The sequence below is a fragment of the Schistocerca nitens genome, chromosome 4, assembly GCF_023898315.1.
Source record: "Schistocerca nitens isolate TAMUIC-IGC-003100 chromosome 4, iqSchNite1.1, whole genome shotgun sequence".
Taxonomy (NCBI): domain Eukaryota; kingdom Metazoa; phylum Arthropoda; class Insecta; order Orthoptera; family Acrididae; genus Schistocerca; species Schistocerca nitens.
In genome coordinates this window covers 85,580,701-85,603,809 of record NC_064617.1, presented here as the reverse complement: position 1 = coordinate 85,603,809, position 23,109 = coordinate 85,580,701, and the positions used below count along the sequence as shown (strand labels likewise).

The window sequence follows — 23,109 nt, the reverse complement described above, 5'->3', positions numbered from 1 at the left end:
GTTCCTCTTATGATAATAGTTAGCTGATGTCTCTGAGCATACGTTTATAATCTCTTGCCGGCCGAAGTGGCCGTGCGGTTAAAGGCGCTGCAGTCTGGAACCGCAAGACCGCTACGGTCGCAGGTTCGAATCCTGCCTAGGGCATGGATGTTTGTGATGTCCTTAGGTTAGTTAGGTTTAACTAGTTCTAAGTTCTAGGGGACTAATGACCTCAGCAGTTGAGTCCCATAGTGCTCAGAGCCATTTGAGCCATATAATCTCTTGTAAATCATAGCTGGTGGCTGGTAGGCACACCGCTCCTCTCAACCTCTCGCTTCAGACCTGTTACCGACTTGCTTCACATCTCGCTTACTACTGATTTCCTATGAACGCTAAAGTGCGGTCTCTCCCGCCAACAATGCTTTCTGGGGCAGACAATCCCTGCGACCACTACAAAATGTATCAATGCGCGGTCTTTCCTGCTCTTTCTTAAAATGTATCCACACGCGGTCTCTCCCACCCTTTTTAAAATTATATCAATTTGCGGTATCTCCTGCTAACAATACTTTAGTGCAGACATTCCCTGCTACCACAATTATTTCCAACATGTCAAATATTAATTATTCCTACTTTATCCTATTAATAAAATATAAACTTCTTTCATAAATTGTGGTTTGACAATAGACAATAGAAATATAAACGTCTTACACACTAACAACACAAAACTCTCCGCGTCCTTTTAGACTGATAGTTCCCTCTCTTGTGACATCTAAAGGTCACTTCCGTACAGGATACTTTCGATCACAAGGTATAAGTTGTAGTCATTCAAAAACTTAACCATTTAATAATTTGGAATCCTTACACCTACACCGCACCGGTCGCTGTGGTCGAGTGGTTCTAGGCGCTTCAGTCCGGAACCGCGCGCCTGCTACGGTCGCAGGTTCGAATCCTGCCTCGGGCATGGATGTGTGTGATGTCCTTAGGTTAGTTAGGTTTAAGTAGTTTCAAGTTCTACTGGACTGATGACTTCAGATGTTAAGTCCCATAGTGCTTAGAGCCATTTGAACCATTTTTTTGCACCACTTACACCGCAGTGCATTCAGTACTGACAGCAAGTGCTTCTTTGAAAGGAAAATGTGCGTCTTCTCAGTTAACACCATGCACACAATTTTGTTTGTGGCGTGGAGTGACCATCTCAGTCGGTGTATTTTAATTCGCTTAATCTGCTACTTCTCCGTAATTTGACAGGTTCTTGTATGTCGTGTGTATGACTACCTGTTGTATGACTGATTAATGTCATTGAATCTTCTCATTGTGACAGTACTGAAGGGCGATCGGTTTTAACTGTTAAAAATCATTCAAAAGCCAAATCGCACGAAATATTTTTTTTTCTAGACAACCAGTTTCAACAGTCTTAGCTGTCGTTTGTGGTCGAAACATTTTTTTACGCTACCTCATTCACAAGATATCAAGTGGATTGAACTCAGCACATTATAAAAGTTTGTCATTCCTAAAATATTTAAAATGTTTAAAAAAACATGCAGCATCTTCTCCAGCAGGCCATGTCCATATACATATTATTCACAGATGCGTGTTACATGACACAAATATGGTACACAACAGAACATCTATTTATATATGCTGGACGCATACGCATACATCTGTGAACAATATATATATGGACGCGGCCTTTTGGACAAGATGCTGTGTGTTTTTTAAATCTTTTAGGGATGACCAACGTTTATGATGTGCTGAGTTTTATCCACTTGACATCTTGTGCATGAGGTAGGGTAAAATGAATATGTTTTACTACAAAAAAAAAAAGATGTTTAAGACCTGAAGATCACAGTTAAGAATGTTATAACTGATCTACGTGAGTTGGTGTAACATAAGGAGTACTAAATCTGCGATTGTTGATCTCTCTTTGTTTTGAAGCCGGTTTTGTCATTTGGTCTGGAGACATCAAGAGGATGAACACCGAAATAGATTTTCACTCTGCAGCGGAGTGTGCGCTGATATGAAACTTCCTGGCAGATTAAAAATGTGTGCCGGACCGAGACTCGAACTCGGGACCTTTGCCTTTCGCGGGCAAGTGCTCTACCAACTTGACCTCGAAAGGCAAAGGTCCCGAGTTCGAGTCTCGGTCCGGCACACAGTTTTATTCTGCCAGGAAGTTTCAGGATGGAACACTGCTGTCTGTTTAATGTTCACTAGTGAAGTGTATGTTTATGCGCTATTCATGGAATGTTGGAAATATGAGTTCCACATCATCTTAAGCGCCCCTGTCAGTTATAAATAATGTGTGATCCGCATCAAGACTGTATACTCGTGCAATGACGGAAAAAGTCGCAACACCAAGAAGGAGTTGTGCGACACAAATGAATGTTGGTAGACGTGTTTCTACACCTGAAAGATTATGTCTATACAAATTTTGCTCCACTCGCGTGAGATTGGCGCCAGTACGACATTATGAGGATGCAAATCAGGTTATTTTAAATACTCGCTGTAATTGTCGTGAGAGTTAGTTACCATCGAGGTTGGGCGTGGTGAGTTGATGTTTTAGTCAAGAATGCCTTTATGGTGACAAACACGTCACTATCAGAATGAGATTTTCACTCTGCAGCGGAGTGTGCGCTGATATGAAACTTCCTGGCAGATTAAAACTGTGTGCCGGACCGAGACTCGAACTCGGGAGCTTTGCATTTCGCGGGCAAGTGCTCTAGCAACTGAGCTACCCAAGCACGACTCACGCCCCGTCCTCACAGCTTTACTTCTGCCAGTACCTCGTCTCCTACCTTCCAAACTTTACAGAAGCTCTCCTGCGAACCTTGCAGAACTCGCACACTCCGCTGCAGAGTGAAAATTTCATTCTAGAAACATCTCCCAGGCTGTGGCTAAGCCATGCCTCCGCAATATCCTTTCTTTCAGGAGTGCTAGTTCTGCAGGGTACGCAGGAGAGCTTCTGTAAAGTTTGGAAGGTAGGAGACGAGGTACTGGCAGAAGTAAAGCTGTGAGGACGGGGCGTGAGACGTGCTTGGGTAGCTCAGTTGGCAGAACACTTGCCCGCGAAAGGCAAAGGTCCCGAGTTCGAGTCTCGGTCGGGCACACAGTTTTAATCTGCCAGGAAGTTTCACGTCACTATTAACTTCTCACTGAGTTTGACCGAGATGATATAATAGGGATACGAGAACGTGGGTGTTACTTCTGTGATATTGCAGACAGGCTTGGCAGGAACGTAACCACAGTACGTGATTGCTGGCAGCGGTGGTCACGAGAATGTACGGTCGCAAGAAGACCGGACTCCGGTGGACCACGTGGTAATACCATGTCCGCCGTATGTCTCTCGCGCATCGCACTCCATCTGGAACAGCAATTTGGTCAGCAATTGGCACCACAGTGACACAACGAGCTGTTACAGATCGGTTACTTCTAGAAGAGCTTCGAACCAGGCGCCCTGTAGCGTGCACTCCACTGTCCCCAAACCACTGCACACTTGCAACTTCAGTGGCGTTAAGCAGAAGCTGAGTGGAGGCCAGTGTGGAGGTCCGTTGCGTTTTCTGCTGGTTCTGCCTCGGTGCCGGTGACGGTCGTGTGTCGGTTCGGAGGTAGCCACTTGAGTGCCTGCAATCAGCCTGCCCGAGTACCGGACACACTGGATCTACAAAAAATGGTTCAAATGGCTCTGAGCATTTTGTATTCCTCAGTGGGCATGACGACATGTACTGGTTTCCTGGCTGAGCTGCTAAAATCGCTCTCAGCACTATGGGACTTAACTTGTGAGGTCATCATTCCCCTAGAACTACTTAAACCTAACTAACCTAAGGACATCACACACATCCGTGCCCGAGGCAGGATTCGAACCTGCGACCGTAGCGGTCTCGCGGTTCCAGACCGTAGTGCCTAGAACCGCTCGGCCACCACGGCCGGCACTGGATCTACAACTGGAATTATCGTCTGGGGTGCGATTTCATATGACAGCAGCAGCAGCGCTGCTGACTGCAAATATGTACGACAGTCTGGTGATTCGACCTCTTGTGCTGCCATTCATGAACAGCATTCCAGGGGATGCTTTCCGAAGGAAAACGCTCGCCATGTTGTAGCCCAACGTGCTCTATAGAATGTCGGCATGTTGCCTTGGCTTGCTCGTTTACCAGATTTGTCTCGAATCGAGCACATATCGGACATTATCGGACGACAACTCCACTGTCGTCCACAAACAGGAGCGACTGAGCAAGTGTACAACAGTCACGGAACTCCCTCGCATAAACTGACATCAGGCACCTGTACAACACAATGCATGCTCGTTTGCATGCTTGCATTCGACATTCTGACGGTTACATCGGTTATTAATGCACCAGCGCTGCACATTTGCAGTGGCTTACCTTGCGCTTACATTAACCTGTGATCTTAATCACTTAAATACGAGTATGTTACCCGAACAAATGTATTCACTAAATTCATTACTTTACATTATTTTTTTGTGTTCCAGTCTCTTTCCGTCAGTGTATTTTGTGCGAATAAGTGTCCTTAAAGCATAACTTGGTAACTAATACATGCGTATTTACGTCATGTTCCAGTAACGTTCGTTCATAGGCTCTGACTTACTTCTTTACTCTATCACTAAAATGAAAACAGTTCCAGAAGCTGAACTCACTAGTCATTCCTTGATATTTCCTTCTATTCATCTATTTGATGATCTGTCATTTGCGTTGTTTTATTTAGCTCTGTATCTATATTAGGAGGTAAAGTTTTATAATGTTCCTTGCATCGGTGCTATATTAACAATGTGTTTTTCCCTTTCAGCATTTTTGTAAGAGACATTTTGTACATGGCGGATTCGTTCAGGTAGTCATTAGTTGCCGTTATCTCTAGCTTAAGACCAATAGAGATAAGGGCACAGATTTCGTTCATCGATGTAGTTTGCATTCTGACAATCTCTACAAACAGCTGTTGTTTTTCGTGGATAAGATTATTTATAACCGGATATTCTGAGTACGGCACTGCCTTTCGTCGCTGCCACATTCACCCAATATGGTAGGCTATTTTATAAATTGAAGACACGATATCTGTTCTCCATTTCTGTATTTGATATGGCTGAACGGCCATCCCACATATTACAAGTGTCTCCGCCCCCTCTCGACTTTTAAAGAATGAATTTCTGATGAAATACCAGTAGCGCATTATATTGCGTTCTTTTTTTATTCTTTAAGTTCGATATGTTTTATTCAATTGTTGTGTGCAGTACACAGAAAACTGCGTTACTCCAATTTTTTTTATTAGACAATGGAGAAAAGAATAGCAGTCGATAGCGAAATCAGTCGTTTTGTTATAGCACATCTAGATTTCAACTACTACATCGTCATCTTCAGTACATATAACAGGTGACGTTAGTCCAAAGAGTCACGTAATGAACAATATTGATTACTGTTGAACATACAGGAGTCTAATAACAACGTTTCTCTGATAATGCCACAATTATTTCTATGTGTCAATGATACACCAGGAAAAATGTGAGAATATTGAGGCACAAGTATGTAAAAATAATATTCGTCTGTTACACGGTGGTCTGTTATTGCCTGCTTGTGCCACATAGTGAGCTATGATTTGAGAAAAGTAGTTTTGATGAGAATCACTGACTGAGCTTACATAACAAGAAAAAATTGTCAGTACAAGGGCAGAGAAAGGTGAAACACAAATCACACATGACAAAAACTCAATGCGATGTTTATTGACAAATAAATAGAGGTATTTTAAAATCGGTGGATTTTATTTTGGTGTAGGAAGACCGTGCGACAACATTTCACCACAGTAAAAAACGAGACATAAATTTCTTTCGCTGTGCGCCCTACGATATATGTTTAATTGAAAATCAATGAAACTCACGTCTGACCCGGAAGTATACTTTGTTCGTATTTTCATCTTTTGACAGATTGCAACAGGCAGTTTTGGGAGTAAATGGTTCAAATGGCTCTGAGCGCTATGGGACTCAACATCTGAGGTCATCAGTCCCATAGAACTACTTAAACCTAACTAACCTAAGGACATCACACACATCCATGCCCGAGGCAGGATTCGAACCTGCGACCGTAGCTGTAGCGCGGTTCCAGACTGAAGCGCCTAGAACCGCTCCGCCACACCGACCGGCTTGGGAGTAAAAACTAGGCAACTTGAGACACTGCAGCAGAGGTCGCAGAAGAGTAAGTTTAACGTTATCAGTTAGACTACCAAACAAATTAAACATCTGCTCGCTGGTACTAATTTAAGTGGCAGCTTGCATTGGACGTCAAAAATTGTGAAATTTCCGGAGGTAATGCAAGATTGATTTAAAAGTTCATTGTACTCCGTGTGGTTGGAGAAAATCCGTGAAACTGAAAGACCGTTTTACGTGGCTGCTTTGCACGTCTGTTATGATCAATCACATTTCTGTTTCCATAGTTCTAGTTTACTATGGCTTTCATTCAGTGCTGACACCAGTCTTCTACACATCACGCTTGTAGCTGGTAACAACGATGAGGGCTGTCGGTTTCGCCGCATAGAGACCTGATGGACGGGAACCACCTGCTGTGGACGTTGTTGAACGGAATCTATAGAGCCTGTTACATTGGACAGTAGGCCGTTCAGAGAGAGAAGAGATCTTGGACAGATAGGGGTCTGTCTGTTCACGCATGGTGGAAAAGTAGGAAGGCACCCTACACTTAGAAAGTGTTGGTAGGGACAACTACCATAAGTATGAAATAGCATTGCTACTGAGAAAACATGGGCAACTATTTCTTCATCTACTGCACAATATATAATGCATGATGGAGGGCACTTGATACCACTACAGCGGTGGAAATCAGTATAAAGGAAGGGTTCCTATGAAACTATGTCTGAAACTTACATCTATCGCATGTATTACAGAAGTAGGAGATACGTTTAACAGATAAACAGCGACAACTGAATAACACAGTTTCTCTCTTAAGACGAGTAACAAAATATGGCGTTTGCATTTTTTGGATGGAACTGGTATAAGGGCACAAACTGTATTGTTGTGTTACTGCATTGTTAGTACTTTGTCCAACTCCTGTTCTGCCTAATTACATGAAAAATTCTCTTTGGCGTTGACTTTGTTAGGGTTGTAGTTCTTGCAGTGAAATTGTCGCCCACTCTTCTCTCATCGCTCTTTCAGCCTACATACGACATAAAATTATCTTCCAGTGTGATAAGCACGCCTTGTAAGTATTTCTCAAGAGTTGTCCTCGAGATTAATATCCGAGCTACGTACAGGAATGGGTATGACATCAGTATCTTTATCTGCAGAGCACTTTTTGGTTGTAGGAGAAACCTGCACAGATACATTATCTTGTTGAAATATTAGACTGTCGTCCCCTGGGTCCTCATACATCCTAATCGGTTCTGTCCCTAGCATCTCATTGTACATGTTAGAGTTCATTGTAGTTTCAGCCAAGCAAAGCATGATTTACCTTTAGCGTAGAAGGTTACCCAAATCAAAACACGTCCACCACGAAAATTTCTCCTCGTTCTCACCTGCTGCTCTGTTCTCAGACCATGCCGATAACAGTGACATCCGTTCTACCCATCTAAATTAAAGCTCTTCTCATCACTGAACATCACTTCATCCCGTTCTGAAGTCCATGGCATATGTTTTTCAGCAAGCTTCAATCTAGCCTGTTTATGTTCGGGTGTCGCAGCTGTTATCTGCAGCCGTTTCTTGAATGCAAGGTATCTGTCATGTAACAAAATTTATTGTAGATGTCTGGCAGTTACTGGATGCTGTAAATGAGCAACAAATTGTGAAGAATAACGGTTTGTAGCCATTGCTTGGCGCAAAAGTAACCGTTTCGACGTCTCGGATAATTTTCTACTTTGCCTATATTTTCCGTTCAGTTCGGATAGTGCGCCCAATATAACGAATTATCGATTACTGTACTTGACCTATTCAACTTCTTGGTGATTTGAGGACTAGAGAGTCCCATTTCCTTGTCTGCATCGAGTTTCGTTTTTTCGTGACATGATAACTGTTTTCCACGCGGCATTGTCACAGTCGTAGATTCTGTACACAACACGCACTATTAGTAATGGTGTCTGTTTCCTGCAGTAAAGGCACACACACACACACACACACACACACACACACTAACGCTGTGCGCAAAGACTGCCTTTATACCGAGTTCCACCCTCTACCACATGAATCGTTGATGTACTACTGACATCAAATTCGATACCATTTTATTAAATTTGTCAGTACACTGAATCTCATACTACGCATATACACCGAGCACAACTTTTCCAACGGACAATGTTAACTTTCCTAAAAATATCCATGCCTTTATTTTGGATTCCGTTACTGTATTGTCAATGTCATTCCCTATTCCATTAGCGTACTAGCTGAGGCGAAGAAAAACCGCGTATGTTCGCCTGTCCATGCTTTTGTACGCGCTCTGGTCTCTCTAATGTTATTATAGTGACCACTACGAGATATATACGTTCGTGGCAGCAGAATTCTCGCATAGTATTCTTCGACTTCATGTTCTCTAAATTCATCTGACAGAATTTCGCCCGAACTGCGTCTTTCAAGGACTCCCATTTAAGTCCCCGAGCATATATGATACTCTTCTGTGTGGGCTATACCGACCAGTCTCAATGCGCTCGACGTCCATCATCATGCCTTAATGATAAGCACTCCAAACGTTGGAGCAATGGTCTAGAAAAAGTTATACTACCCTCTTTTATGCGACTTCCTATACAAATGCACTGCACATCACTACATCCATTCCTTCCAATCTAAGTATCCCATTCACAGACCCCAGCAATCATTTTAAACGATCTCCCCATCTGATATACAGACGTTTATCACTAAAATCTGTCCACCTCCGGTAGCTGAGTAAAGAAAGGAGGGAAGGAAATTTTTGGACGTACATCTCCGACCAGCATCACAAGCTACTACGCATGAATAATTATTATGATACATACGCCAACTTCCTCAGAAGAACAGTCATGTGAACTCCATTTTCGATGCCCGCATCTCGTGGTCGTGCGGTAGCGTTCTCGCTTCCCACGCCCGGGTTCCCGGGTTCGATTCCCGGCGGGGTCAGGGATTTTCTCTGCCTCGTGATGGCTGGGTGTTGTGTGCTGTCCTTAGGTTAGTTAGGTTTAAGTAGTTCTAACTTCTAGGGGACTTATGACCACAGCAGTTGAGTCCCATAGTGCTCAGAGCCATTTGAACCATTTTTTTTTTTCCATTTTCGAAGATGCGATTCAGAACATGAAGAAACGAGAGACAATTTGATCTTTGGAAAAGAAAAACAAATACGATCAAGTGACGAACATCACTATCTGGTTTAGACTTGGATTTTTTCTAAAATGTCAAGGAACCTGTAATTAATTTTAGTTTGTTTTATTACTTTTAGATGTCAGTTGAAAATTATGTACTACTGTGGAATGTTATGACCAATAAATCGAAAAAAAGTGGTCAGCGTGACAGAATGTCAATCCTAATGGCCCGGGTTCGACTCCCGGCTGGGTTGGAGATTTTCTCCGCTCAGGGACTGGTTGTTGTGCTGTCCTAATCATCCCCATCGACGCGCAAGTCGCCGAAGTGGCGTCAAATCGAAAGACTTGCACAAGGCGAACGGTCTACCCGCCGGGAGGCGCTACTCACAGGACATTATTATTATATTATCACTAAAATCTTAGATGATGTGTTGTGCTCAAGATAGTCACTACGATGTGGTAATTTTTTGCTGATACATCCTTTACCTTTGTTATAGGTACTGTCTTGCATTTATCCACAGCGAAAGAAAGATTTCGTTCATTATATCAACAGAAAACTTTTTCCAATTCTGTCTTAATTTCCTTTAGATCACCCAAAAAAGAATCTTTCTTCCAGATGACAGCATCATCAGCCAACTATCTTAGTGTTCCTGTTCCCCTGTGATACATCGTTTATGTTGTCGAAAGTCAAAAGCACTTAATGTAGTTAAATGATCTTAGTACATTGTCGATATTCACATCTCCTGCTGATCTGTGAGTGCGGTATGCATACTAACGAATTGGACAGCTGACTTCTCTTTACGGGTCGATGCACAGTCGATACAGTGTAGCATTCAGAGAGGCTCCAGTTATTGATACTTAATGGAAAGACCAGTAACAGAAATGGTTACGACTTCACTCACGGTTACTATGAAAGTAACAAAAAAGGAAAAAAAAACTTTCATTGTGAAATGGAAGCGAAAGAATAACCAAAGTAATAGCAGATACGATAATGCAGTGCATGTCTTGTTCAGAGCACGATGCACAGCGGCGGCTACAGCCGTTATGAAACACATGAAATGTATTCGCATTTGCGAAAACCGATATCCTTCATCTGTATAATGGAATGACTACAGTGAATATCGATATCCTTCATCTGTATAATGGAATGACTACAGCGAAAATTTGTGCCGCACCGAAACGTGAGTCCAGATTTTCCGCTTGTCGCGATCGGTAGCATTCCCTTTTGGCTACCCGTGCACAACTCACGCCCAGATCCCAACTTCCACATGTCGTCAACAATGTGTGTACAACGAGCACTCGTACACCCATTATGTGTATTCCCGTACAGGGGAGACATTTTAATTGAATGTCGCGTGCATTGTGTCAGCGGATAAATGTATTATTGCAGTGCCAGTTTTGTTCATACGACTTGCAACTGGGCATGCGAATTTAAGTTTAAATGTCTCTCCTACAAGGCAACATACGTAACGAATGTACGAGTGCAGGTTGTAGATACATGGTTGATGGTGTATGGAAGTTTGCATCAGTCGTGCTCGGAAACCTTAATGGTAAGACGACTGCCCGCGATAGGAGGGCAATCCGGGTTCGAGCACCGGTCCGGCACACATTTTCATTGTCATCATTCCATTACACAGCTGATGGTTGTCCATTTGCATGTGAATAAATTTCATGTAAGCAAAAAGCAGTCTGTCCGAAGATCCGCATCTCTGCGCATGTGAAAAATCGAAATGCAACATGTATTATATTCAACTTTCTATCGCTTCACCCAGTCCATTGCGACATGCTTGGATCCTCCTTGGAATGCTGTCCACAGTGCTGCTTAAGTCTCACCCAATCTTCTGCAGCGACGCTCCTGGGGTCACGCAATATGTGAGGATTCCTACAAATTTAAACTGGTTCCAGTGGGGTTCATGTCAACAGCTGACTTTAAGGCGAGATAGCAGGTTGATGCTTCGTGTCTCGATTACGCACAATCCTAAACCGAACGTCGTTAACAGAGACGGAAATCCGGTGTCCGTACATCATCAACAGGTCGCAGCTCCAGTTTCCCCTGTGTTGGTGATGAGCCCCATTCCACGTTTTCTACCCCTGTCACGTCCTCGTGTATCCTGTCCCAAATGAGACAACATTCGCCGACGTCCTTGTTGACTGTGTCGATCCGGCTTCTCTTTGGAGATCCATCACGTTTTTTCCCACTTATAGTCATTTCAAGGAATTTCTTGATCCCGGTTTCTTCCACCAGTTTCGGAATATCGGTACATGATGCTGGCCCGAAACGTAAATGACCAATGTAGCAGATCCACACAACCAATACGCAGAAACAATTTCGGAAGCAAACACAATAAGCTAGTAAACAAACGTTGACAGATAATTGACATAGTATTGTTGCCAACAGAATGTAACATATCAATATTTGCAGTGACCTATTACAACATTAACAGATACCGATAGATTCATTTTAGGTGCCACATTTCCATTCAGTTTCAGTAATGCACTCTAGAGAGATCCTTATTAGTTGCAGATGATGAAGTCTACGCAAATATCAGCACTGCTGGAAATGACACGCAGCTACGTGGAACATCATTATGTGCTATTGAGGTGTATATTTTATTAAAATATTATCAATATAATGAACATAATCTAAGTTTTTGCATGTTACCACACACTTTTACCTGACATTCGACAGAGAATTAAATGAAACCACTAACGATAGTGAAACTCCACCGAAACATGTATGACTGGAAAAGAGACTTGTGTTTGCGCAAATCAGTTCAGTTTTCACAATCTTTTTTTATGAGAACTGAAACATGGACAAAAAGTTAGCTTCAGTCTCAAGATAAATGTAACAGCGGGCGCACGATCTTAGCTTGAAATTTCTCTTCCAGGCATGATGCCAGACTTAATACTGCCCCGTTCGGTACTGCTGACACAGTATTGTGCTCTACTTGAACGGAGAATGTAAATTTGCTTTTAGTTCCATCTTACAGATTGCTTTATAAAGCGACTCCCTGTGGCCAAAAGGATGTTGAGACAGATGTTTCCAGTGAAAGAAACACACGCTATGCAAGCCATACTGTGTTGCAGAAGTCTTTTTCAGCAGTACATTTTCCAATTAATACAGTACTAATGGTGTGATTTCATCTGTTCAGCCGAGCTGTTGATTACATCTTGTGTACAATATTTAGGGGTTCCACCGAGGAACAAAACAAATCGTCTGTCTCCGAGCGCTGCCTCAAAGACACTGACGGGAAAAAAAATGCAACACCAAAAGATTGTTAACGTAGAGTAACGAAATTTCAGAAATACATTAGTTTAGTTAGCAAATTTTTGTGAGTAACATTGCAAGATCATAAGTTAAGGTAAGCATGAGATAAGCCACTGCAAATGTGAAACGTTGGTGTAATAGCCAGAATTTTGAATGAAAGCATGTAAACGGGCATGCATTGTGTTGTACAGTTGCTGGATGTCAGTTCGTGGGGTGGAGTTAGATGCCTGTTGCACTTGGTCAACACAGGGACGGTCAGTGGTGGTTGTGGATGATGCTGCTGTTGTCTGATGCTGTTCCATATGAGCTCGACTGGGTACAGCTCTGGTGATAGAGCAGGCCAAGACAATAAGTCGACACTGTGTAGAGCAAATTGGGTTACAAGTGCGCTGTATCGGCGAGCTTTATCCTGTTGGAAAACACCCCCTTGAATTCTATTCATGAATCGCAGCACAGTAGGCCGAATCACGAGACACGTACATACCAGTTGTCGGGGTGCGTGGGATAACCACGAGAGTGCTCTTGCTGTCATACGAAATAGCACCCAACACGATAATTCCATATGTAGGTCCAGTGTGTAGCATCTAGACAGGTTGGCTGCAGACCCGCTACTTGACTCCTCCTAACCAACACACGGCCATCGCTGGCACAGAGGCAGAACCATCTTTCATCAGAGAACACGCAATTTCCACCCTTTTCCCCAATGAGCTCTTGCTTGACACCACTGATGTCGCAAATGGCGTAGTTTGGGGTAAGTGGAATGCACCCTACAGGACGTCTGGCTCGGAGTTGTCCTTGAAGTAACCGATTTGTAATAGTGCGTTGTGTAACTGTGATGTCAGCTGCTGATCAAATCGTTGCTGTCGATGCAGTACAATACACCAGACCAATACGCCGAACACGATAGCCATCCCTCTCGGCAGTGTCACGTAGTCGTTCGGAGCCCGGTCTTTTTGCGTTTGCACATTCAGTTAATCATCTTGGCGTTGAAGCTCTTTTCCCTCCCTCTCCCTTTTCACACACACACACACACACAAAGGAAAAAAGAATCACTAACACCTCTGAAAGATTCAAAACAACTACCAGGAACACCTTCAACTGTTCCACTGTCAGCCATCTTGTTTTTACACCTTCAATTGTTCCACTGCCCGCCATGTTTGCTTTTACAGCTGGTAAAGCAGTGAAACAGTTACAGTGACAGTGACAACTCAATATATAGTGTTCGACTGTGATCAAGATGATTAAAAGGAAAACGTAAGTGAAACATTATGTAAATAGACATACACATAGAATCAAATAATGTCAGACATAAAAATAACAAGTTTTCAAATTGTAAAAAATGGTTCAAATGGCTCTGAGCACTATGGGACTCAACTGCTGTGGTCATCAGTCCCCTAGAACTTAGAACTACTTAAACCTAACTAACCTAAGGACATGACACACATCCATGACCGAGACAGGATTCGAACCTGCGACCGTAGCGGTCGCGCGGTTCCAGACTGAAGCGCCTAGAACCGCTTGGTCACAGCGGCCGGCTACGAGCAGGAGTAAGCACATTCCGTAAAGCATACTCTGGGAACGTTTAGCTACGATCATAAGCTACAAAATGACATAATAATACAGTATGTTTCACTTGTAGTTTGAAATAGTCGAGGACGTAGAAAGTAATTTTGGTAATGTAATCTTACCGACGTCTATTTAGTGGAGAGAGACGTCGCCACGTCGATAATTTATACACTGCACAATTGTAACGTCAGTCCAGAGCAGCGTCTACTGCAGGTACCCACGTGTGTGCGTGGAGATGGTGGCGCAACTATCGCGTCCTTTTCTATGATCTCCCTCCGGCGAGGCTCGGAGCGGCACTGACCGCCGTTCGTCAGACGCTGTGCGGTAGTCAGCTGTCTGACAGTGACCTTGGCGGGAGTGAGTGACGTCACTGCGCGTGGCCGCTCTACACAGCGATATCTGCCGCTAAATAAAGTGGCCGTCGACTTACCTGCTTTATTTGATCCACCTGCCGCGTTGTAGCAATTAGCTAGATTGCAACTCACAAGCCTGCAGACAAGGTCAAGATGTGCTTCGCAGCAATGGACAAAGTGCGTCGTGCGGCCGAGCGGAATTATGGAAGAAAAGAGGAACATCGCTACTGTTCGAGCAGTCCGAGCTTACAGGCGAGTCGATGGACGGCAGCGACCTTAGATGGCGGTATCATTTAAAATCGCTCCCACCAGCCACTACGCCTAGTGTCACCTTGTACTGCGTATACATCTAAGGCGGCGACACAGGTAACTGTAGGTTTGCTCACAGTTGCGCAACTGTCAAAAAGCGCTGTGAGGTCGCTCTTTCTGTGGGGTCCTGGCCACTAGTATAGAGGGACTACGTAGATGTTTTCTCGGATAGATAGACAACATATAAGGAAATCGTATTAACGGAGTTTATTACAGTAAATTGAATTGACAATATTTAACTTAGCTGATAATGTGTCGCAAGCAAATTGCGATATGCAAATAGTCAATGTTCTTCAATAGATACAATTTCCATGCAAGCAAAACGTAAGTCACGACTGAAAAGTTAGGGTGACGACTCGCATTCTAGTGCGACTCTTCTAGTGCGCCGAGGCTAGCTGGAACGGAGCTTACATTCTCTTCGTATAGGTGCCGCCCCTGTCGTGGTGCTGTCCTAGTCAGAGTTCTATTCTGCAGTTACGTTCCCAGCCGACGTGCCGACGCTTCATGTTACGCCGAAACACCTTCAATTGACGCCTGTTTTCTTTACACATCGAAGCGTCAAAGGAAGTGGTATAAGCATGCGTATTAAAATACAGAGATATACGGACAACAAGTGTCTGGCGCAGTGGTTAGATCGGTTACTGCTCCTGCAATGGCAGCTTATGAAGATTTTAGTGAGATTGAAAGTGGTGTTATAGTCGGCGCATGAGCGATGGAGCACGGCATCTGCGAGGTAGTGATGAAGTGGGGATTTCCCTGTACGACCATTTCACGAGTGTACCGTGAATGTCAGGAATCCGGTAAAACATCAAATCTGCGACATCGCTGCGGCCGAAAAAAGATCCTGCAAGAAAGGGGACGACTGGAAAGAATCGGTCAACGTGGCAGAAGTGCAACCCTTCCTCAAATTACTGCAGACTTCAATGCTGGGCAATCACCAAGTGAAAGCATGCGAACAATTCAACGAAACATCATCGATATGAGCTTTCGGAGCCCAAGGCCCACTTGTCTACTCTTGATGACTGCACGACACAAAGCTTTACGCCTCGCCTGGGCTCATCAACACCGACATTGGACTTCTGATGACTGGAAACGTGTTGCCTGGTCGGACGAGTCTCGTTTCAAATTATGTCGAGCGGATGGACGTGTACGGGTATGGAGACAATCTCATGCATATCAGTATGGGACTGTTCATGTTGGTGGAGGCTCTGTAATGGTGTGGGGCGTGTGCAGTTGGAGTGATGTGGGACCCCTGATACGTCTAGTTACGATTCTGACAGGTGAAACATACGTAAGCACTCTGTCTGATCACCTGCATCCATTCATGTCCATTGTGAATTGCGATGGACTTGGGCAATTCCAGCAGGACAATGCGATACCCCACACGTCCAGAATTGCTATAGAGTGGCTCCAGGAACACTCTACTGAGTTTAAACACTTCTGCTGGTCACCACACTCCCCAGACATGAACATTAGTGGGCATATCTGGGATTCCTTACAACGTGCTGTTCAGAAAAGAGCTCCATCCCCTCGTACTCTTACGGATTTATGAACAGCCCTGCAGGATTCATGGTGTAAATTCCCTCCAGCATTACTTCAGAGATTAGTCCAGCCCATGCAACGTCGTGTTGCGGCACTTTTGCGTGCTCGCAGGGGCCCTACACGATATTAAGCAGGTGTATCAGTTTCTTTGGCTCTTCTGTGCAGCAAGTGAATACCGGTTTTATGGATCGTACCGTTATCTTTCCTCTCGCTGACTACTAGCCCCGCCATGGTGGGGTATATCGCGAAGGGGTTCGAGATTTCGGTGCCCGTGTGGTCAATATCTATAATAACTGGCTGCGCAGCATCTTCATCAAGATGTAGTTTCTTTGAAAGTTCTTCCACAAACTGAGGAGTGTTCAGAATTAAAGATACGAAACAACATTGCGCAATAACTGAAATCTATATTCAAAAGTAATCACCATTGGCCTTAGCTAAATTATGCCACTGTTTCACGAGCTGCTTCTCTGTTTCCAAAATTCCTGTGGCTGTGACAGGGGCCAGTCCTCCACTGTGTCCTTCAGTTCGTCGTCCGAGTTGAAGCGTTTAGCTTCGAATTTTTATTTATTTTTTATTTTTTTTAGCGCACTAAACACATGAAAGTCGCCGTGGGACATGTCCAAGCTGTAGACCGGATGCTGAAGCTACTCACACTTGAACGTGGCCATTAGAGTCTGTGTGACCTTGGACACGTGTGGACGACGCGCTTTGTCGTGGAGCAGAAGCACTCCCTCCGTGAGCGGCCCATACTATTTGCTCTTAATTGGACTTTCTTAGGTTACGGAGTGTCTCACAGTACACGTCATTGTTCATGGTTTTCCCGTACTCGAGGAATTCGTTGAGTATCGAACCCTGGAAGCCGAAAAGGACGGTAAATGAACATCACCTTGCCTGCTGAGAGAACAGCTTTGAATTTTTTAGGTGGAGGTGACGCATGCGCACAACCACGCCGAGCACTACATTCGAATCGCTAAAAGCTCCTCTAAGTTACCCCAAAGCAGCATATGCAAATTTCAACCGATTTGGTTGTTACGACTATTCGTACGCTTTTATTCGAACACTCCTTATACAGTGGAAAAGTCGATGGATCCCATCATCACTCGTTGTTGGTCGTTCCACTGGAATCTGGTGTAGACCCTGAAGTAGAGTCGATGGAACTGTCAGAACGGGATCCCTCAGTCTTCTCCAGCACGAGAAATAAGCGACATAGTGAAGCTAGTGTGCACTCGAGGAAAACAAAAATCATCATAGCAGTAGGTGACCGAGTCTCCCCTACTACTACTGTTGCAAATGTAGCAACTCCCCTTGTAACAGAAGCCCCTCGTTCTACTCCTAACCAACAAAATGTTGTCAGAGCCAACCCTAGCTTCTACAGATTCACGGATCGTGGTCCGTTCGTAGGTTTACATACAAAGATTGGATAAAATTCTGGGCCGTCTGCATCCTACAGACCTACAGACCTGGGAAGAATTTTATATCTTTCCTTGCCATAATTCGAGCATGCTATATTTAATATCTCTTCTGTGAACAAAACCAAACTGAAGGTCGAATTGAAATTTCCAGATAAGGCTTATTTCTTGAAAGGGAAACTCCCTACCGCAACCCCCCCCCTTCTGATTTAGTGGTAAGTTGGCCCATTGGATAGCCTGCCAAAAACTGAACACAGATTTAACACGAAAGCTGGAGGAAGGTGTACTGAACTGTGGAAAAAAGAACCAAAATACGGGGGTTGGAACTTAAATAGTGGCAACTATTTATTCACAACCGATACAAAAGAGTTGCATGTTTGCACCTGTTACTGACCTTCAGAGTAGTCACTAGCGTTGTGCAGAATCCGTTGCCAGCGATGTGGAAGGCATTGTATACCGTTAGCAGAGCCTGTTATGTTGATGGTACGAATGGAGCGGTCTACTGCCTGTTGAATCTATGGAACAGTTCTGAAGCGAATGCCACGAAGTGGTTCCTTCATCTTCGGAATCAAATCAAAGTCACGAGGACTTAAGTCCGGGGAGTATGGTGGACGGTACAGCACTTCCCAGTCCCATCGACCGAACAGAGCAGCCACATCTTGCGGTGTATGCGCCTCTGCATTGTCGTGCAAAATGATGGGTGGGTTGCGCAGAAAGTGTCGCCGCTTCTTTTGGAAAGCTGGTCGCAGGTAATGCTTCAAAAAAGAACAGTCAACGCACAGATTTACTATTAGGTTTTGGAGCATCACCTGCGACCAGCTTTACGAAAGGAGCGGCGACACTTTCTGCGCAACCCACCCATCATTCTGCACGACAATGCGGAGCCGCATCCACCGCAAGCCGTCGCTGCTCTGTTCGGTCGATGGGTCTGGGAAGTACTGTACCATCCACCACACTGCCCGGACTTAAGTCCTTGTGACTTAAGTCTTTGTGGCTTTGATTTGATTCCGAAGATGAAGGATCCACTTCGTGGCATTCGTTTCAGAACTGTTCCATAGGTTCGACAGGCAGTAGCCCGCTCCATTCGCATCATCAACAGAACAGGCTCTGCTAACGGTATACTACGCCCTCCACATCGCTGGCAACTGTTCCTACAAAACGCTAGTCACTACTTTGAAGGACAGTAACAGGTGCAAACATGTGACTCTTTTGTATCGGTTGTGAATAAACAGTTGCCACTATTTAAGTTCCAACCCTCGTATAAACAGTGAAAGATAGAAATTTAATACGTGTAATATCGAGCCACGTTAAAGATCGTCGTATCGTGGTTGTGTGGTTACAGTGTTAGTTTGGGGAATTTACGGTCTGTGAACTTCACAGACCAACACTGTAACCACACAACCACGATACGACGATCTTTAACGTGGCTCGATACTGCATCCGAGTTCAAATCTCCCTTGTGCCCCTCATTTCTTTTCACAAAATTACGAACTGCAGTCCGGTCACTGACATATCTGTTCGCTGTATTCAGATTTGTGTATGTGTCGTGGTGTAATGTCCATTTGCACCAGCGACATGTAACTAAGGTATTTCCACACATACGTACCTCCTGTCTGTTTCACACAAGTACCACATGTGATGCCTTTCGCGTTCCGTTTTGGAAGTTTTGACTCTTGAAATCTTTCTATGTAACATAGTTCACTCCCGTTTATTTGTTGTTTTCATTTATGTGAGAGGTCTATGCGGCATCTCGCCTGTTGTCACTATTCGTCACAGAATATGAGTCATGTGGTAAGAATGTATTACCATCACAAGTAAATGTTATGAGTAGTGTTACTAAAAGCGAAATACTAAAACATAACAACGTAGTAGTTTACACTCCTTCTTTAGTTGTTCACATTTGCGAATACTAAGAAAAAGTTATGTGCAACTTTACGAAACGAAGACTTGGATGTTGTGTAAGCTGTCTTCCCTGTGACAGGTGATTACTAAGCGCTACATACGGCATACTAACGAACAAATTCTCAAATGGCAAGCCGCACAGGGTAGCCGCTCAGTCTGGAGGCGCCTTGTCACGGTCCGTGCGGCTTCCCCCGTCGTAGGTTCGAATCCTGTCTGGGGCATGAGTGTATGTGTTGTCCATAGCGTAAGTTAGTTTAAGGTACATTAAGTCGTGTGTAGGCTTAGTGACCGATGACCTGTGCAGTTTGGTCCCATAAGACCTTACCGCAAATTTCCAATTTTCAGTTGCAGACCTGCATGTTAAGAGCGGTGTTGTTTTTTTAACTATTAACACTAACATTTACTTTGGTGGCGTTTACGTTTTTCCTTATTTACCTTTGACTCTTTGACTTTCCTGAAGCAGTGTCCATTCATCGAACTAGATGTCCTGTAAACTTTTACTTGCCATTTGTTAGACAGTCCTTTAAATGCATACGTTAGGTGCACATCAGTAAACAGCGTCGGTCCTAGAAGAGATGCATGGATTGTAGTGGACCTCAATCTGTTGAATCCTGCACCTCACCTTGTTGTGACTGACAATTCGAACGTTTTTAAAAAAAATGGTTCAAATGGCTCTGAGTACTATGGGACTTAACATCTGTGGTCATCAGTCCCTTAGAACTTAGAACTACTTAAACCTAACTAACCTAAGGACATCACACATATCCATGCCCGAAGCAGGATTCGAACCTGCGACCGTAGCAGACCCGCGGTTCCTGACTGAGCGCCTAGAACCGCGAGACCACCGCGGCCGGCTGAACGTTTTTACAACACAACTTTTATTGATGTGAGTCTGCATGGAAATGACTGAATAACAACGAAAAGTCACAATCACAAAGCCAGTAAGAATTTCCTACTAGAGGCAAAAAAAGATAACTTCCAAGTTTCCCACAAGAGTCCGTTGTAACACACGTAGTCTTACTCGGAGACGTCCTTGAGGTCGGTATTCGGCGTAAACTGACATCCGGTGCTGGTTCTAGCTTTTAAATAGTATTGGTCAGCCAATCAGACGTTGGTGTAGTAGTTCTTCCTGCAGGCCATCTCGAACTCCCTCTGCAGGAAGTAGTACGCAGAACGTCTGTTTCCAAAACAGCTGATGTTTACCATTGCTTACCCCTTTGGGTATAGGCAACCTCGGCCTTGTGTCGTATTAGATGTGTTGCCGGCCCGCAGGGGCTACCTTGACGACGGCGTAACACATCTATTGTTGTTTCTACTCACTTTGGGGGAAAACAGCCATCCACGGGTCGGTTCTGCCCTGAATATATTACGTGTGCATCACTGGGGATAGCAACATTTCTCGACCGCGCCTACCATTACTGCCCTAGCAAATTTTAGCTTTCCTCATTTTCAAAACAGACAGCTTATACCGTTGCTGCCCGCCACAAGCATTCAGGGTCAACAGTGCGGAAACAAGGAGGGAACTCATTGTGCGGATGTGCCTCAGCAGACAAACACCGCTCACCAACTTGATCGGCTGCGAGCGAAAGTAAGCAGTCATAGTAACGCCCGTGAGAAACCTGCTATTCCCCACGCAACATGGTGCTGCATGTATAAGCCGGAATCCCTATCATCCTGGTGTCCACTTCCGCAAGGGCAAAATCAACCCCCACCTCACACTGAACTGATCGATAAGATATTTTCCATACAGTGTCATTCAGAATATGCCACAATACAGTATTATGAACGACAGCAACATCCGGCACCTCGTCACCGGCATCTTTCATTCCATCTCTAAAGAGTTGTGAAGCCTATAAAAGTAGAACAGTGGAATGTCGTCATAGGGAGAAGCGTCCCGATGGGAAAGGTGGAGCTTCTAGTTTGATACAAAGGTCCCTGGCGCATCAGCCATACCCATTAGATGTACAGAAACTGTGCTGCCTTACGCCTTCGCCAGCACAACAGTCGGCACTAGGAAACAATGTATAGCAGGTGCTGAACAAGGCACGTCTATGACAAAAGAAAACCAAGGCACGCCCCCAGGCTAAGCTCCGCTAACGCCCCCTGGGCAGCGTGCACACAGGCCGCCGCCGCCGACCGACCCGGCTCAATGACTCAATCTCAGCAGCTCAGTACGTCACACCGTGCTCTAGTCTTCCATAGTGATAGTCGTCGCACCTTAGCTAGCTGTGGGCGAACCTAAGTCATTGCAAATAGTTGTCATCTGGTCACGGACAAGATTCAAGAATTAGTACAACTGAGTCGAAACAAGGCCCCGGGAGTAGACAATATTTCATTAGAACTACTGACGGCCTTGGGAGAGCCAGTCCTGACATAACTCTACCATTTGATGAGAAAGATGTATGAGACTGGCGAAATACCCTCAGACTTCAAGAAGAATATAATAATTCCACTCCCAAAGAAAGCAGGTGTTGACAGATGTGAAAATTAACCGAACTATCAGTTTAATAAGTCACAGCTGCAAAATACTAACACGAATTCTTTACAGACGAATGGAAAAACTGGTAGCAGTCGACCTCGGGGAGGATCAGTTTAGATTCCGTAGAAATATTGGAACGTGTGAGGAAATACTGGCCTTACGACTTATCTTAGAAGAAAGATTAAGGAAAGCCAAACCTACGTATCTAGCATTTGTAAACTTAGAGAAAGCTTTTGACAATGTTGACTGGAATAATCTCTTTCAAATTCTAAAAGTGGCAGGGGTAAAATACAGGGAGCGAAAGGCTATTTACAATTTGTAAACAAAGCAGATGGCAGTTATAAGAGTCGAGGGGCGTGAAAGGGACGCAGTGGTTGGGAAGGGAGTGAGACAGGATTGTAGCCTCTCCCCGATGTTATTCAATCTGTATATTGAGCAAGCAGTAAAGGAAACAAAAGAAAAATTCGGAGTAGGTATTAAAATCCATGGAGAAGAAATAAAAACTTTGAGGTTCGCCGATGACATTGTAATTCTATCAGAGACAGCAAAGGACTTGCAAGAGCAGTTGAACGGAATGGACAGTGTCTTGAAAGGAGGATATAAGATGAACATCAACAAAAGCCAAACGAGGACAATGGAGTGTAGTCGAATTAAATCGGGGGATGCTGCGGGAATTAGATTAGGAAATAAGACACTTAAAGTAGTAAAGAAGTTTTGCTATTTGGGGAGCAAAATAACTGATGACGGTCGAAGTAGAGAAAATATAAAATGTAGACTGACAATGGCAAGGAAAGTGTTTCTGAAGAAGAGAAATTTGTTAACATCGAGTATTGATTTAAGTGTGAGGAAGTCGTTTCTGAAAGAATTTGTATAGAGTGTGGCCATGTATGGAAGTGAAACATGGACGATAAATAGTTTGGACGAGAAGAGAATAGAAGCTTTCGAAATGTGGTGCTACAGAAGAACGCAGAAGATTAGATGGGTAGATCACATGACTAATGATGAAGTATTGAATAGGACTGGGGAGAA

At 44.1% G+C, this 23,109-nt stretch overlaps 1 protein-coding gene across 3 annotated transcripts in view; it reads right to left on the bottom strand.

Moving 5' to 3' along the window:
* Nucleotides 1–23,109, bottom strand: part of LOC126253454 (UDP-glucosyltransferase 2-like) — a 307,999-nt gene that overhangs the window by 90,559 nt on the left and 194,331 nt on the right. The window contains exon 1 of one of the 3 annotated variants that reach the window (XM_049954803.1): nt 14,308–14,391. The exons of 1 other annotated variant lie outside the window; for it this stretch is intronic. The gene's annotated coding sequence lies outside the window, so the exon portion shown is untranslated. Of the gene's footprint in view, nt 1–14,208; nt 14,392–23,109 lie in introns of those variants that run through there. One more of the 3 variants, XM_049954801.1, reaches the window with a different exon arrangement.